Genomic DNA, 17094 nt, shown 5'->3' with positions numbered 1-17094 from the left:
ATAAAATAAAATAAAATAAAATAAAATAAAATAAAATAAAATAAAATAAAATAAAATAAAATAAAATAAAATAAAATAAAATAAAATAAAATATTGGTTTCCACTGGAGAATATTTTTAACCCTAAATAAAATAAAAACAAATAAAATGAAAATAAAAACAGATATTTGTTTCAAAATATGGTTAATGTTTTCACTGGTGAATATTCTTAACCCTAAATAAACTAAAATAAAATAAAATGAGAATAAAAATGTATATTTGTTCCAAAATATGGTATATGTTCTCACTGGAGAATACCCTAATTGGAGAATAACCCTAAATAAAATGGAAATAAAAAATAAAAACACAAATAAAATGAAAATAAAAAGGGAGATTTGTTTCAAACTGTGGTTTATGTTCTCACTGGAGAATATTCTTGACCCTAATTAAAATAAAATAAGAATAAAAAGGGAGGTTTGTGCAAAATGTGTTATTTATTAAATATTCTTAAATATTAACACTTAAATAAACACTGCTTTTTAGTTTAAAGCATATAAGAACTATATGTAATATGTAATATTCTTCTCTTGCTGGTTTTTAGTAATTGCAAAATCAAAGGCATTCTTCATGAAGATTACACAGTGTATGAATCAGTCTTTTGCATGTGAATGTAAATTTTTACATATCCTATAAATATTAAGCCAAATAGAAACAGAAAATCGTGCTATTCTGCCCTCCAAAGGCAAAGCGCTCTAACTACACATTTGGTCGAAATTGAGTTAAGGGTTAAAATGGACTTTGTGACAACTGTCTTGTCTTGTGGCAAAATCTCCTGGTTAAATCGTGTCCCGTTTCAGAGAAACGAGAGTTTCAACATGTTTGACTAGCTGGTCTAAAAACTTTAAAGGCATTTTTCTCAGTTTCAGTGTTGGCGTAGTTACTGCACTTTGCCTTTGGAGGGCAGTATACGCACCTTCGTCATGAGATCGGGTTAGACTACAACAATAAATTAGCCTATTTTACAAATGGGAATACAACGAATTCATGGTTAACATTTAAGCTACCGTAAAATGTATATTGGAAAGTTCTTTAAAAGCATCTGTAATTTACGGTGACGCATTGCTGCCACACACTTATTTTTTTTCCCACTCAGCTATGTCGTTATAACGAGATCTTTTCTCGTAAAAACGAGATCTTTTCTCGTTAAAACGACATCTTTTCTCGTAAAAACGAGATCTTTTCTCGTTAAAACGACATATTTTCTCGTTAAAACGAGATCTTTTCTCGTTAAAACGACATAATTTTCTCGTTAAAACGACATATTTTTCTCGTAATAACGACATATTATGTCATACGATCTGATGTTCCTGTTATAGACATGTGAGGGAGCTAAGCGTTTGTCCGCGGTGCCTTCGCCAGTCCTGACCTAAAGGAGGATGCACGCTGCTGGAGTTATATAGAAATACACTGTTTAAATAACTTTAATGTAATTGTTTCAATTGTAGCAGCATGTTCATTAGGATTAATCTCCATACTAATCTGCCCTCAGACCCAGAGGATTTAAGATGATCAGATCAAAACTGTTATTTCTGACTCTGAGCTTGGAATATTATTTGGATGAAAGTTTGATTTTACAGAAAATTTAAATAGTATCAGAAATAAATAAAAGAAAAATGACACACGGTTTGATCGTGTTATTATGATGATGATGATTTCGTTCTGTTTAAAAAATCAAAATAAATAAATAAAGCCAGATTTTATTTCATGAAAAGAGTGCTTATGCTTTAATATTTGTGCGTGAGCGGCCCGGAAAAGCCACTTTTCAACTCAGCCTGTCTTTACGGTCTGAACCATCATGCCGAATAAATGTTCGTCTGTACCGCTCTGGGCTGCGTTCTCCGAAATCACCTTAACGCTACGTCGTTCTTAAGTTGTACCTTAAGAAGTACCTTATCGTTAATATGTGTTTTCCGAAACCTTCTTTGTTAAGTATACCTTCTGTAAGTCATACGTTGGTAAGGTTGGTCTGGAGCGCTCTTAGCTATACCTTACCGCTGCTGACGGTTCGTACCGCTAGTGGGCACCACGCAAAAAGCTTTTTTACATCGCAGTTTAATTACAAATAGAAAATTTTATATGAACATTTAATATAAAATCTGATTTAGTATTAAAATTGCATTTTTTACTTTACTTTAAAATTTTACACATAAAATACTTAAGTTGTTATAGCCTACACCCAGTGTCAAGTCAAGTCACCTTTATTTATATAGCGCTTTTAACAATACAGATTGTGTCAAAGCAACTGCACAGTATTTAAACAGACCAATAGTGTGTAAGTAACGCATTATTGTAAACAATCAATTTTCAGTTAAAGGCAGTTCATCAATGAATTCAGTGATATCACCGTCAGTTAAGTTCAAATAGTATACGATATCGCTGGAAAGTGTCCCCAACTAAGCAAGCCAGAGGCGACAGCGGCAAGGAACCAAAACTCCACAGGTGACAGAAATGGAGAAAAAACCTTGGGAGAAACCAGGCTCATTCGGGGGACCAGTTCTCCTCTGGCCAGTGTATGGAAGTGTTTTCATCAATAAAGTTTTCATGGTTGTTAGCTTTTTGTTTAATTACTATCTCGAGGCACATCAGCGGGCGAACCATTTGACAGAAAAGGCTATGAGTCTATATAAAGAAAGATGAGTTCACACAAACTTTATAGCTATGGCAGCGAGACCGTGAGTACTTGTTTTAAATCAAAGACGGCGCCGTGCGTGGAGAGTAATAGTGTGTAATGCATACGCCAAAGTCCAATTTTGCGTGCATATGATACGCCAATCCTTCCAATTAACTTCAATGGAGAGAGGATGCGTATAAATACCACGCATCATCTTTTATATATGTTGCCCCCCCCCAGTGGGGCGATGGCAGTGTTGACTACGCCACCCCTTGGACAAGACTGGAAGAACAAGGGGACTCTGTTATAAAGAAACACGCACAGGCTTGGTTTAGCAAAGTAAAAAGATACAATGTTTATTTTATCTTAGTTAAAAATAAGTCGCTTTAGATAGTTAATAAATAACACACAAATTCATCATTTAACAGGGATAAGCCATAGTAGAGTGAGTCACCAGAATGTAAGCTTAAACAGGCCTAGGTTTCAATACCACACGTGAGCTAAGGCACACCACTTTAGAGTAGAACAAACACTACAAACTCAGCTTACACACCACGACAACATTGCTAGTGGAGCTATTACACCAGATGCACACTTCACAGCATTACACTGCACACATCGGTTCCAAATGGGTGAAAACACTCTAAGGAAACCAAACTAGAGCCTGGTAGGCTAATCTATCCTATGGGCCCAATCCACATTAGGCTATTAGTAGGAAAAGGGGGGGGGGGGAAGACAGACAAAAAGAAGAAACCACTAGCCAGTGGCCACAATCAGTACACTAGACACACATCTTTGACAGCCCGCCGGCTAGTGGTAAAAGAAAAACAACAATAAATCAATAAACCAAACGAAAAAGTATCTAAGAAGCAGCACCTGCACATACATACACATTCAAACACATTTAAGAGAACAGCAGCCGACAATCTGATTGCTGTAGCCTCTATAAAAACAAACAAACAAACAAAAAAGAAACAAGAGACCCAGTTGAGTGCTCTGTGCGCCTAAAAGTCATAATCAGTCAGTCTATTTACATATAGCTACTAAATACACGCGCACACACAGCAAACACAAGACCCATAAATTAAATACTGTTAAATCCTAACCAGACGTAAGCCGGTAGATTTACTGGAAGAAAAAACCTCCTACCATTACTTCTTTCAGCAAAGACCATGAAGCACATAACTTTGTTACAAGTTTTGCTTTTTATCAAACACATTATAATTTAAAGCCATAACATACCTTTTTGCAAGCTAGCGATTGGGTGAGTAGACAGTGTTTCCGTGCTTCACGCATTCACCAGGGTCACTGGACGCTGGCAAACATAACAACGGAGCCTCATTACAATTCACATAATAAACCGACAGAGATACGCTAAAACAGAGATTTAAAAGGGTACCTTCTCTACGCTTGTCACTTTAGACACTCCCAACGTGTTTTGGAAACGTATACACACACACAAAACAGTAGCGCCGTTGGCGATCGCTCGGTAACACCTTAACCCATCAAGAAAACATTAAAACCTCCCTTAGTGCACTGAACCCAAATAACCATTATAGTCGTACAACAACCGATAGTTTGGACATACCTTGCACAACAAACAGCACCCAGGAACACTGCTGCACTCCAACGCGTCCGTAGCTAGCTACAATGAATGGCTACCGGCATGAGGACCCCAGGTGCCTATACACCTGCCTACGCTTAATTGCCAACCTCTCCCACCCACATTAGGTGACGTAACAATACGGGAAAAAGCAAAAGTGAGCGAGAGGCAGAGAAAAAGGGAGAAGAGAAGGAAAAGAGAGCACCCCAAATCCACAGGCTACACCACCCCCTCCAAATGAATCGGCGGCCCGACGATGACACCTCATGCCCAGGAGTCTTCACCCTCTATTCCTGATGGACCATCATTTCTGCCACAAGTCGGCCGGGGTAGATGGTAGAGATTGGAGTGCTGCCCTGCTGTAGACCTCGCTGAACGGCGCACAGCCACAATATTGTCCTCAGGCACCTCGGCCATATCCTCACCGTCAATTTCTTCAGATGCTGAGGTGCCGGTTGGCGCAGGTACAGCTTGAGGTTCTTGTTCTGCCCCATACCAAATGATCACATCTCGGGCATCACTATCGCTACAGGCAGGAGGATCCTTGAGGGTCTCCTCCTCCCAAGCTGGACAAGGGACACCACCTGGCCCAGGCCTCAATCCCATAGGGATGGCGCGCATCTCCGAACGATGCACCTGTCGAACAGGTCCACCCGCATCTGCAGGGATCACAGTGTATACCGCTCCTGCTCCAGAAGGGCAGCGTACAACTCGATAGGCCACAGAGTTCCAGTAGTCCTGGATTTTATTTCTCCCATGTGGGTGGTTCCGCAGATAGATCAAATCTCCTTCTTGGAAGCCGGCATCGTTCACCTGATCGGTCGCTGTTTCGCTGTTTCCCTGCTTCCTGTTTGCCTCGCTGCAGAGTGGTCTGTTTGTTTGTAACGTTAGCTCTCTGCAGCTTCGTTTTTCTACTGGATTCTCTATCTTATTGTTAATTCTGCCGTTTTAAATTGATAGATATAGCTTAATTTAATTTCTGGTCTTATCCATCAAACTAATCTGACTAATTTGATTGTTCGCCTTACTCTATAATCACGAGTGCAGCACGTTAGCATTCCATAGCCGGTTAATTTGCCGCTCGCACTCCATTCACGCTTTTAACTCTTGTTTACTATTTTTAGCATTGCGCTGGCCGGTTAACTTGCCATCTGCGTTCCATTCACGTTTTTATTTATTTTTTTCTCGTGTTTAATATCGTTAGTACTCTTTTAGCCGGTTCCGTTCCGTTTTTTCTCCCCCTGATCTGTTCTTCAGGAACTCTAACAACATTGGTAAGTTGAAATCATTCTACAATCACGGTGAGTAATGGCTTCTTCTCCTACAATTGTAGTCTGCACTGCTTGCCACATGTATAGCTTATCTATCTCTGTCAGCAGTGAGCCTTATACATGTGATAAATGCAGGAATATAGTCAGGCTGACAGAGAAGATTTCAGAACTAGAGTCACGCATCCAAACTTTAATGGAGGATAGTAAGAATGTGAGGGCCTTAGATACGGTTTTGGATGTGACTAGCTCAGAAAGCCCTGTACATTGTTCGGTTCCGGTAACAACGCCCATGCAGCAGGGCAATTGGGTGACTGTGAGGCGGCATAGTCGCGGGTCAAAACACCGCTCTTCCGTTCCGATCAGAACATCAAACAGGTTCTCCCCACTCAGTGAAGCACCCACTGAGAAACCTGATGAAAGTGCTCTAGTAATTGGCGATTCTATTGTACGGAACGTGAAAATAGAGACACCAGCCAACATAGTCCAATGTTTACCGGGAGCCAGAGCGCCTGACATCTTGGCAAATTTAAAAGTGCTGGCTAATGCTAAACGTAAATTCAGTAAGATTGTTATTCACGTCGGCGCTAATGATGTTCGACTTCGCCAGTCGGAGATCACTAAAAATAATGTTAAAGAGGTGTGTGATCTTGCAAGTACGATGTCAGACACTGTAATATGCTCTGGTCCCCTCCCGGCTTACCGTGGTGACGAGATTCACAGTAGACTGTGGTCACTCCATGGCTGGATGTCAAAGTGGTGCCCACGAAATAACATAGGTTTCATAGACAATTGGACAAGCTTTTGGGGCAGACCTGACCTGTTGAAAAGAGATGGTCTTCATCCCTCCGGATGTGGAGCATCTCTTCTATCTAGAAATATGGCACATAGTCTTAGAGTTTGCACTTGACTCACTGGGGCCCAGGTCAGGAAGCAGACAGACTGGCTAAACCGACCGTCTGCTAGCCGCCTCACGTCACAGAAATCAGTTAATTCTCTGCACATAGAGACCCTTTCACCTAGATATCACTCTATAGAGACTGTGTCTGTTCCCCGAGCTAGAAAATACAAAAAACGCCTGAATCAAATCAGGACCAACAATTTAATTAATGTTCAACAAATAAAAAATATATATAATACAGAGAAACAATTGATAAAGCTTGGCTTATTGAATATCAGGTCCCTTTCTACGAAAGCACTTTTTGTAAATGATATGATCACTGATCATAACCTAGATGTGCTCTGTTTGACAGAAACCTGGCTAAAACCAGACGATTACATTATTTTAAACGAGTCCACCCCCCAAGATTACTGTTATAAACATGAACCGCGTCTAAAAGGTAAAGGAGGAGGTGTTTCTACTATTTATAGCAGTATTCTCAATGTCTCTCAGAGAACGGGCTTCAATTATAACTCGTTTGAAGTTATGGTGCTTCATATAGCATTATCCAGAGAAACAAGTACTAATGATAAATCCCCTGTGACGTTTGTGTTAGCTACTGTATACAGGCCACCAGGGCACCATACAGACTTTATTAAAGAATTTGCTGATTTTCTATCCGAATTAGTGCTGGCCGCAGATAAAGTCTTAATAGTGGGTGATTTTAACATCCATGTTGATAATGAAAAAGATGCATTAGGAACAGCATTTATAGACATTTTGAACTCGATTGGGGTTAGACAACACGTGTCAGGTCCTACTCATTGCCGAAATCATACTCTAGATTTAATACTGTCACATGGAATTGATATTAATGGCGTTGAAATTCTGCAGCAAAGCGATGATATCTCAGATCATTATCTAGTCTCTTGTACAATCCAGATAGCTAAAACTGTTAATTCAATTCCTTGCTACAAATACGGTAGAACCATCACTTCTACTACAAAAGACCGCTTTGTAAGTAATCTTCCTGACTTATCTGAATTCCTCAGCATATCCAATAGCTCAGAAAAACTTGATGATGTAATAGAAACTATGGACTCTCTCTTTTCTAGCACTTTAGATACAGTTGCTCCAGTGCGCCTAAAAAAGATTAAGAAAAACAGTCTAACACCGTGGTATAACGATCATACCCGCGCCCTAAAGAGAAAAGCACGAAAAATGGAACGCAGCTGGAGGAAAACAAAACTAGAGGTTTTTCGTATTGCTTGGCGTGAATGTAATTTATCTTATAGGAAAGCATTAAAAACTGCCAGATCGGATTACTTTTCATCTCTCTTAGAAGAAAACAAACATAACCCTAGGTATTTGTTCAATACTGTGGTTAAATTAACTAAAAATATAGCAGCAACAGGTTTAGACATTTCCCAAAAGCACAGCAGTAATGACTTTATGACGTACTTTACCTCCAAGATAGACACTATTAGAGATAAAATTGTAACCATACAGCCGCCCGCTACAGTATCGCATCAGATAGTGCGTTGTAGATCTCCTGAGGAACAATTCCATTCATTCTCTATTATAGGAGAGGAGGAATTGTATAAACTTGTTAAATCATCTAAACCCACAACATGTATGTTAGACCCTATTCCATCTAAGCTACTAAAGGAGGTACTTCCAGAAGTCATAGATCCTCTTCTGAATATTATTAATTCGTCACTATCATTAGGATATGTCCCCAAAACCTTCAAAATAGCTGTTATTAAGCCACTCATTAAAAAACCACAACTTGACCCCTATGAATTAATTAACTACAGACCAATTTCGAATCTCCCTTTTCTGTCAAAGGTACTAGAAAAGGTAGTATCCTCACAATTATGCTCCTTCTTAGAGAAAAATGGTATCTGCGAGGATTTCCAGTCAGGTTTTAGACCATATCATAGTACTGAGACTGCTCTAATTAGAGTAACAAATGACCTGCTATTGTCAAGCGATCGTGGTTGCATCTCTCTATTAGTGCTACTGGATCTTAGTGCCGCATTTGATACTATTGACCACAACATTCTTTTAAATAGACTTGAAAATTATGTAGGCATTAGTGGTAGTGCACTGGCATGGTTCAAATCGTACTTATCTGACCGTCATCAGTTTGTGGCAATAAATGAAGAGGTATCATTTAGATCGCAAGTGCAGTATGGAGTACCTCAAGGCTCAGTGCTAGGGCCATTACTTTTTACGCTTTACATGTTACCCTTGGGAGATATCATCAGGAAACATGGTGTTAGCTTTCATTGTTACGCTGATGATACTCAGCTCTATATTTCTTCGCAGCCCGGAAAAACATATCCATTCGAAAAACTAACAGAATGCATAGCTGATATTAAAAACTGGATGGCGAATAACTTCTTACTGTTAAATTCTGAAAAAACAGAGGTATTAATTATTGGACCTAAAACCTCCACAAGTAATGACCTAAAACACAGTCTAATACTAGATGGCTGCTCTGTAAATTCGTCGTCATCAGTTAGGAACCTAGGCGTCCTATTCGATAGCAATCTCTCCTTTGAAAGCCACATTTCTAGCATCTGCAAAACCGCATTTTTCCATCTTAAAAATATATCGAAATTACGACCTATGCTATCAATGTCAAATGCTGAAACATTAATTCATGCGTTCATGACCTCAAGGATAGATTATTGTAATGCTTTATTGGGTGGTTGTTCTGCACGCTTAATAAACAAACTCCAGCTGGTCCAAAATGCAGCAGCTAGAGTTCTTACTAGAACCAGAAAGTATGACCATATTAGCCCGGTTCTGTCAACACTGCATTGGCTCCCTATTAAACATCGTATAGATTTTAAAATCTTGCTAATTAATTATAAAGCCCTCAATGGTTTAGCTCCTCAGTACTTGAACGAGCTCCTATCGTATTATAGTCCTTCACGTCCGCTGCGTTCTCAAAATTCTGGCAATTTGATAATACCTAGAATATCAAAATCAACTGCCGGCGGCAGATCATTTTCTTATCTAGCGCCTAAACTCTGGAACAATCTACCTAACACTGTTCGGGAGGCAGACACACTCTGTCAGTTTAAATCTAGATTAAAGACACATCTCTTTAACCTGGCTTACACATAAAATCATTAACACATTTCTATAATTCAAATCCGTTAAAGGATTGTTAGGCTGCATTAATTAGGTCAACCGGAACCGAAAACACCTCCCATAACACCTGATGCACTCGTTGCATCGTAAAAAGAATGGCATCTACGCTAATATTAGTCTGTTTCATTCTTATTCCGAGGTCACCGTAGCCACCAGATCCAGCCTGTATCCGGATCAGATGGTCACTCCAGTCCCCCGGATCCAGTCCGTACCCAGCTTAGATCATGGATCACCACCTAGAGATGACTTCAATAGCCGTGGATGTCAACCAGATGAGCTCCAAGGCGGATCACCAATAAAGACCTCGCCAACCTTGACGGCCATCGGCACTACACCACAGGATCCTGATGAGTTCTCTACAATCAGACATTGGTACAAACTGTTGTTTGGTCTGGCCAGAGGAGAACTGGTCCCCCGACTGAGCCTGGTTTCTCCCAAGGTTTTTTTCTCCATTTCTGTCACCTGTGGAGTTTTGGTTCCTTGCCGCTGTCGCCTCTGGCTTGCTTAGTTGGGGACACTTTCCAGCGATATCGTACACTATTTGAACTGAACTGACGATGATATCACTGAATTCATTGATGAACTGCTTTTAACTGAAAATTGATTGTTACAATAATGTGTTACTTACACACTATTGTGCTGTTTAAATACTGTGCAGTTGCTTTGACACAATCTGTATTGTAAAAGGCGCTATATAAATAAAGGTGACTTGACTTGACTTGACTTGATCATTATGGTTCTGGTTCCGCCTGAGGGCCAGTTCTTCTGATCTCTGCTTGACATGTTCATGAGTCATCCTGACACTTTGCTGGTGCTTTTCAACCCATTCTTCTAGGGTGTTGGTGTCTGGAGCAGCCTCCCTAATACCAAGCAAGAAATCAACTGGCAATCTTGGGTGGTGGCCAAACATCAGATAATATGGTGTATGTCCGGTGGTCTGGTGTGGGGTAATATTATAGGCAAAGGTGAGCTGAGGCAGATGATGTGGCCAGCGACGCTTCTCTGTCTCAGGTAGTGTGCGCAGCAAGTCATGGAGCGTGCGGTTAAACCGCTCACACTGGGCATTCCCTTGAGGATGATATGGAGTGGTGCGGCTCTTCTGTATACCGTACATCTGACACAGTTGCTGGATCAAGAGGCTCTCAAAGTTTCGCCCTCGGTCAGAGTGTATACGAGCTGGGGGACCAAACCTATGGAACCATTGCTGCACCAAGGCCCTGGCCACAGTAGGAGCTCTTTGGTCTTTAGTAGGGACAGCCTGAGAGTACTTTGTAAATATGTCTGTGAGAATCAAGACATTCTCTCGTCCATCACTGGCCGCTTCTAACAGAGTAAAATCAAGAGCCAGGATTTCATTCGGTCGAGTGGCTTGCATCGTGCTCCAATACGTACGGACTTTGGGCTGGACGGCCTTCCCCAGAACGCATCGCTGGCACTGCTGGCACCACTGTTCAACATCTTTAGTCATACTGGGCCAAAAACATCGGCTTCGGAGTAGCTGCAATGTTCTTTCCATGCCTTGGTGCCCTTGCTCATCGTGGACACTCCGTAGGACTTCGGCTTGCAGGCACTGAGGCAGCAACAGCTGGAGGCCCTCTGGACCCCCCCCGGTGCATGAATCTGGCGGTACAGAACTCCTTCCTCGTTGACCAGGCGGTCCCAGTGCCGGAGCAGGGCTCTGCTGGACTTGGGTAACGCTTCACGCTCCATTGTACCTGGCCGTCGCCCTTCTTGATAGTACTTCCTCACGGGCCCGATGACTGGGTCAGCATCCTGAAGCGAGCTGAGATCCTGAGGTGTACGCCCTGGTAAGGCCACCACCTCCTCGCATTGGCCCTCTATGGCCGGCGTCGGACCAAGGCTGGTCAATGCGCCCAACGCAGGGACCTCTGTCCCGAAGGTGAAGCGTTCCAGATACTGACGAGAAAGAGCGTCCGCATTCTGATTGCTCTTGCCCGGACGATATCTGAGGGTAAAATTGAATGATGCCAGTTGAGAAGCCCACCGCTGCTCGGTTGCTCCCAACTTTGCCGTGTGCAAATGGCTCAGGGGGTTATTGTCTGTAAGGATTGTGAAATGGTTCCCCAGCAAATACTCACGGAACTTTTCCGTAACTGCCCATTTTACCGCAAGTAGTTCGAGCTTCATGGAGCTATAATTCTCCATATTTCTTTCAGCAGCTCTGAGTCCCCGACTGGCAAATGCGACTGGGCGTACTTTCCCTTCATGTTCTTGGGAGAGGACTGCACCAAGACCTCCGTGGCTGGCATCTACCTCCAAGATGAAGGGCTTCTTAAAGTCGGCATAAGCCAGCACTGGAGCCGAGGTGAGTCGCTCCTTCAGAGACAGAAATGCTTGCTCACATCCTTCATCCCAGGCTGAGGCCAGAGGAACTGGGGGGGTCTTTCCCTTCCTTCGAGGTCCACTGAGTCTTCCTACCAGATGGTGGAGCGGGGCTGCCAGCTTTGAAAATCCCTCCACGAAACGCCGATAATAGCTCGCGAAACCGAGGAAAGATCGTAATTCAGCCAGATGTCCAGGGCGTCTCCACTCCTTAACCACCTCTATCTTGGCAGGATCCGTGGCAACTCCCTCAGCGGAGACCACATGCCCCAAGTAACTAACCTGGTGCTGGAAGAACCTGCATTTTGACAGTTTTACTTTTAGTCCCTGTTCTTGCAGACGGGAAAACACCTCTCCCAGTCTTTCCAAATGCTGCTGGACGGTGGCGGAAAAGACGATCACATCGTCCAGGTACAGTAGAACGGACTGGTATCTGCAATCGCCAAACATGCGCTCCATTAACCGCTGAAACGTTCCAGGCGCATTACACAGTCCAAAGGCCATTCTGTTAAACTCAAATAGGCCAAAAGGCGTACAGAATGCGGTCTTAGGTTTATCCTGCTCCGCCATTGGCACCTGATTGTATCCACTTGCAAGGTCCAAGGTGGAGAACCATTTTGCTCCTGAAAGTGCATCCAACGATTCTTCGATACGGGGAAGGGGATATGCGTCACGGCGGGTTTTTGCATTTAACTGCCTGTAATCTACACAAAGGCGCAAACTCCCATCCTTCTTAGTCACCAAGACTATAGGAGAAGAATATGGACTGCTACTTTCTCTGATGACTTTACTATCTAAAAGCTGTCGGATGTGCGCTTTTACAGTTTCATACTGGGAGGGTGGAATTCTACGATATGGCTGTCGAACAGGAGCATTGTCCAACAAGGGAATCTCATGGCTGATTAAGGACGTGCATCCTAGGTCTCCCTCCCCTTGGGAAAAGATGTTGCTATACTGGACAAGGAGGGCCCTTGCCTCAGCAGCTTGTTGCTGGGTCAACCCCGGAAAGTCTGGCGCCATGAACTCAGGGACACTGCAGCACTCAACTACCTCCTGGGTGGAGACATAAGCTTGACACTGTTCCCACGAAGGGTCGACGGATATAGAGGCAGCTGTTCCTGTTACAGCTGCTGCCACAACTTGTACAGTGCCAATAGGGCGGCGTGGGGGCAACCATACCTTTGTGTTACCCACATTCACCACGGGTGCATATAGAAAACCCTTTCTAGCCGGCACCAAGGTAGGGGACACTAGTAGGCCTTCGGGCAACTGCTCCTCGTAAAAGTCCAAGGGCTCCAGCAAAAACTCTGCGGACTCAAGCTGGGGGCATGTAACCGGGACCATGGTTAGGGCTCCTGCCTCCAGACAGACTGCCCTTTTCCCATGGACTTTCACTTTGAACGGCTTCTGTGCATTTACAATGGCCTGGATCTGTTCGCAGTGTCTCAACGCACGTCGGGCTGCCGGTGCCGCCGATTTCACAGGGAGGGAATGAAAGAGCTGTGACCCATGTTGTTTAAACAGGACCTGATAGCATTCCCCAATTACATTCATTCCCAATATCCCGGGTGTTACAAGCTTACGGTCTTTAAGAGTGCTATTCTCTGGGTCTTTAACAATTAAAATTCCCCTCCCCTGAATGCATTGCCCCAATACCCCCACATCCAACTCTAGGTAACCAATATAGGGGATGTCTAAGCCATTAGCGGCCTTAAGCCCAAGCCATCTACAATCCTTCTTTTGTAGATGATGAAAATGCTCTCGAAAGAAACTCTCGGTGATGGTGGTCACCATTGACCCAGTGTCAATCAAACAGGGAACTGTTACGTCTCCCATAGAAACAGACAATACAGGGCAAGTTTTAACTAACTTATCATATGATTGAGAATAAATTGAGCCAGACACATCCCTTCCCAGTGTGTGGCTCTGCACACTGGGAATTGCTAGTTTCCCGATTGACTAGGACGGTTGTCTGGGCCCGATGCTTGGTTAGGGGGGATATCAGGGGGCAAACTTGAAGCTAACCTACTATTGTGGGTGGGGGGAACTTCCTGGCAGTAGCGGGCTATATGGCCTGGCTGATCGCACCGTAAACAAATGGGCTGACCATTGGGGGCACGTTTGTATCGCCCACCCCGGTGTGGTGGAGGGGGCTGTGATCTACCACTATGGTGTCCTAACTGCCTCACGAGCATGTCTAACTGAGCTTGTTGCTTAAGGACCAAGTCTTTTAATTCAATGAATTCCGATGACTGGGGGGCTGTAACACATTGCGACACAACCTGAGCTTCACTGCTTGCACCTAGAGCACGGTAACTACGGTCTCGGTTGGACTGACCCTCCTGCACCCATCTTATAGCTTCTTTCCGTACGCCTAGCAGAGTCAACCCACTATCTGCTCGTACCAGTCGCTTGAGTTCCCTGCGTAACATAGGATCACAGACGTTTTCACAGAACTGGTCTCGCAAAACAATATCAGGGTTTCTATTGGCACCTTCATTTGACTGTTTTACTTTATCCAACATTTCCATTAAAGCATGAGAGAACTCAAACAAAGTTTCATTGTCCTTTTGCTTTCTGTTAAAGAAACGCTGTTGCCAGTACACATATGATTTAGCACACCCATATACTTCCCTTAAGACTTCAATTATCGACTCTGGGTTTTCACGTGTGGCTATAGGACAGTACTTAATCTCATTTCGGGCTTCACCCTCTAAGTGATCAAACAAAAACAGGGCCTTGTCAAAATTAGACATATGCGTTGCCCGAATACAACTTTTGGCTTCTTCAATCCATTCTTCAACAGACAAAGACCCTGCAGTTGCAGAGCCAGAAAACTTTGGGCATCGCCGCTCTCGAGGTATAAAGAGCGCTTGCTCCCGTCGAGCAGGCTGGGTACTAGTAGTGCTACTACTAGCATTGCCCGCTATCCCTCCCCCCGAAAGTCTCTCATTTTCAGCCTGGAGCTGCTCCAAACGTCGTCGCAGCTGCTGTAACTCCACCGCGGACTCATCTCCGTCATTCATTTTGTTGCCAGCTGCTGTTCCCTATACACACTTACGTACTCTTTCTCTCAGACACCCACACACACACACACACACACACACACAGGTGCTGCTTGAATAAACTAACCTAGCGACACAAATGCTACCCTGCCGACTACGCCAATTGTTGCCCCCCCCAGTGGGGCGATGGCAGTGTTGACTACGCCACCCCTTGGACAAGACTGGAAGAACAAGGGGACTCTGTTATAAAGAAACACGCACAGGCTTGGTTTAGCAAAGTAAAAAGATACAATGTTTATTTTATCTTAGTTAAAAATAAGTCGCTTTAGATAGTTAATAAATAACACACAAATTCATCATTTAACAGGGATAAGCCATAGTAGAGTGAGTCACCAGAATGTAAGCTTAAACAGGCCTAGGTTTCAATACCACACGTGAGCTAAGGCACACCACTTTAGAGTAGAACAAACACTACAAACTCAGCTTACACACCACGACAACATTGCTAGTGGAGCTATTACACCAGATGCACACTTCACAGCATTACACTGCACACATCGGTTCCAAATGGGTGAAAACACTCTAAGGAAACCAAACTAGAGCCTGGTAGGCTAATCTATCCTATGGGCCCAATCCACATTAGGCTATTAGTAGGAAAAGGGGGGGGGGGAAGACAGACAAAAAGAAGAAACCACTAGCCAGTGGCCACAATCAGTACACTAGACACACATCTTTGACAGCCCGCCGGCTAGTGGTAAAAGAAAAACAACAATAAATCAATAAACCAAACGAAAAAGTATCTAAGAAGCAGCACCTGCACATACATACACATTCAAACACATTTAAGAGAACAGCAGCCGACAATCTGATTGCTGTAGCCTCTATAAAAACAAACAAACAAACAAAAAAGAAACAAGAGACCCAGTTGAGTGCTCTGTGCGCCTAAAAGTCATAATCAGTCAGTCTATTTACATATAGCTACTAAATACACGCGCACACACAGCAAACACAAGACCCATAAATTAAATACTGTTAAATCCTAACCAGACGTAAGCCGGTAGATTTACTGGAAGAAAAAACCTCCTACCATTACTTCTTTCAGCAAAGACCATGAAGCACATAACTTTGTTACAAGTTTTGCTTTTTATCAAACACATTATAATTTAAAGCCATAACATACCTTTTTGCAAGCTAGCGATTGGGTGAGTAGACAGTGTTTCCGTGCTTCACGCATTCACCAGGGTCACTGGACGCTGGCAAACATAACAACGGAGCCTCATTACAATTCACATAATAAACCGACAGAGATACGCTAAAACAGAGATTTAAAAGGGTACCTTCTCTACGCTTGTCACTTTAGACACTCCCAACGTGTTTTGGAAACGTATACACACACACAAAACAGTAGCGCCGTTGGCGATCGCTCGATAACACCTTAACCCATCAAGAAAACATTAAAACCTCCCTTAGTGCACTGAACCCAAATAACCATTATAGTCGTACAACAACCGATAGTTTGGACATACCTTGCACAACAAACAGCACCCAGGAACACTGCTGCACTCCAACGCGTCCGTAGCTAGCTACAATGAATGGCTACCGGCATGAGGACCCCAGGTGCCTATACACCTGCCTACGCTTAATTGCCAACCTCTCCCACCCACATTAGGTGACGTAACAATACGGGAAAAAGCAAAAGTGAGCGAGAGGCAGAGAAAAAGGGAGAAGAGAAGGAAAAGAGAGCACCCCAAATCCACAGGCTACATATAGATGATATAAAAGATGATGCGTGGTATTTGTATGCATCCTCTCTCCATTGAAGTTAATGGGAAGGATTGGCGTTGCATTACACACTATTACTCTCCGCGCACGGCGCCGTCTTTGATTTAAAACAAGTACTCACTGTCTCGCTGCCATAGCTATAAAGTTTGTGTAAACTCATCTTTCTTTATATAGACTCATAGCCTTTTCTGTCAAATGGTTCGCCCGCTGATGTGCCTCGAGATAGTAATTAAAAAAAGCTAACAACCATGGAAACTTTATTAATGAAAACACTTCCATACACTGGCCAGAACTGGTCCCCCGACTGAGCCTGGTTTCTCCCAAGGTTTTTTCTCCATTTCTGTCACCTGTGGAGTTTTGGTTCCTTGCCGCTGTCGCCTCTGGCTTGCTTAGTTGGGG

Source organism: Garra rufa, chromosome 23 (assembly GCF_049309525.1).
Source record: "Garra rufa chromosome 23, GarRuf1.0, whole genome shotgun sequence".
Taxonomy (NCBI): domain Eukaryota; kingdom Metazoa; phylum Chordata; class Actinopteri; order Cypriniformes; family Cyprinidae; genus Garra; species Garra rufa.
This window is presented reverse-complemented; position numbering follows the sequence as displayed.